Source organism: Nicotiana attenuata, unplaced genomic scaffold, assembly GCF_001879085.1.
Source record: "Nicotiana attenuata strain UT unplaced genomic scaffold, NIATTr2, whole genome shotgun sequence".
NCBI classification, from domain to species: domain Eukaryota; kingdom Viridiplantae; phylum Streptophyta; class Magnoliopsida; order Solanales; family Solanaceae; genus Nicotiana; species Nicotiana attenuata.
The window spans coordinates 71,062-73,130 of record NW_017670460.1 but is presented as its reverse complement, the minus strand read 5'-3'; positions in this window follow the sequence as shown (position 1 = coordinate 73,130).

Here is a 2,069-nt window from a genome sequence, read left to right as displayed (position 1 = left end):
GTAGGCAATGGGCAAGCAGAATCAACGACAAAGTCATAATCAACAATTTGAAGAAACGTTTAGAGGAATCAAAGGGTAATTGGCCTGAAGTGTTACCCGGAGTTTTATGGGCATATCGCACGACAACAAAGACGAGCACAGGTGAAACTCCTTTCTCTTTAGTTTATGGAGCTGAAGCATTAATCCCAGTTGAAATAGGAGAACCGAGTACAAGATTCTCACAAGCAACACAAGAGTCTAATGATGAAGAGATGCGAGTCAATTTGGATCTACTGGAAGGCAAGAGAGAAGCCGCATTAATAAGAATGGCAGCACAAAAGCAAGTGATCGAACGATATTACAACAGGAAAGCACGACTGAGATACTTCAAAACTGGGGACTTCGTGCTTAAAAAAGTTTTTCAATCTACAAAGGCGGCCAACGCGGGTAAACTAAGTCCAACCTGGGAAAGACCCTACAGAGTTCGAGATATTGCAGGAAAAGGAGCATACGAGTTAGAAACAATGGACGGGAAGGTGCTTCCATCGCATTGGAATGCAGTTCATTTGAAGAGATACTACTTCTAAGGAAAAACCCACGGTCAGGTATCACCATGTTAAATTATATTTTTTGAGTTGTTAAAATTTTACTAACGATTTGATGATAGGCAAAACGCTAACCGTACTAAATGATGAGTCACGACCTGTAAGGCAAAATGGAATAAACTAAAATTCCTAGCCCAGGGTTACAATTATTCTGATAGAAGTATACACGGGTTAAGCAGTCTTCATCTATAATCGCACCCCCGAGTCCCGTATGTATTTTCTTTTCAGGAAAAGGACCAGGTGAAGGAGACTACCAAGTGCTCGAGGCTTCATACTTCAACATTCAAACACTTGCGGGACTACATAGTATATACAGTCATGTGTATAAAAANNCTCTTACTCCTAGCCACAAGGTAAAGACTCCATTACGAAAAAGTCTAAAGGAGTATAGATGAATTAGGTGGGAGAAGGTGAAATCAACGCTGCTAAATTGGCCAGATGCCTTAAACAAGCAACAGCCCTCCATACAAGCGGGCCAACCTGTGCTAGACAAACTTTGAAGAAACGACAGAAATCGAGAATTACTGGGTCAATAGCTGGTTTAAACCCAAGAGTAAAAGGGTATGTGTAAACGAAAGAGAATCCAGTCATATATGAAGTAATCCTCTGATTTGGATTGGGGATTACAATGGGAAAATCATTACTCCAGTGACAATCTTTGCGAACTATGGGAGCTAAAATCTTTGTAATCATAGTGGGGTAAGCATCAACTCGATCCAAACCAGAAATTTGGGTCTGAAGTGATTGTCTATCATGCTGAAAAGATAAATCGTTAGGAACTATTTCTTCTACCAAGGGTTCCTGTATTGGTTCAGAGGCCTCCTTGCTCTTAGAAGATGATTTTTGAGAAAAAGAACCTCTAGTTCTAGAGGAAGAACCAGGGCTAGGAGAAGGCATGGCCGAACCACCACCACGAGAGGATCCTAAACTACGAAGTCTCCCACCTCTTCTATGTCTAACAGGAGCATTGGGAAAATTGTCTAAGATAGGAACTCTCTTAGGGTTAGGGTTCGAAGAAGGCATGATGAAGAAGAGAAAGAAGTAAACAGAGATATGCAAAATTCAAGCGTTCAAGGAAAAAGTTTTATGTGGTAAAAGGTGAAAGGAAAAATTGAATTTATACTGATGGGCGACTGTGGTAAAAATTTGTGGAAGAAGGGTTAAGTTTATATAAAAACGACCGTCAAAGACTAAGAAGTGTACTGATGGAAAGCCTATAATAAAGGCAACTATCACTTCGTGAATGGAGGAGTTGAAGAAGCCTTGGAAAAAGGCTACAAAAATTGCAAAGCTAATGAGAGGGTGACACGTATGCAATGCATTAAATAGAAAAGACAATTGAAGCTTTAGTACTGTCATAGCATTGATTATGGCAAAAATTCCCTTTTTAATGAAAGATCCACTTCCCAAATATTTAATTGATAAATAAATGGAAAGTGGGGGGACTATCTGTATTGGGAAAAAACTGAATTTAAATATTGAAGA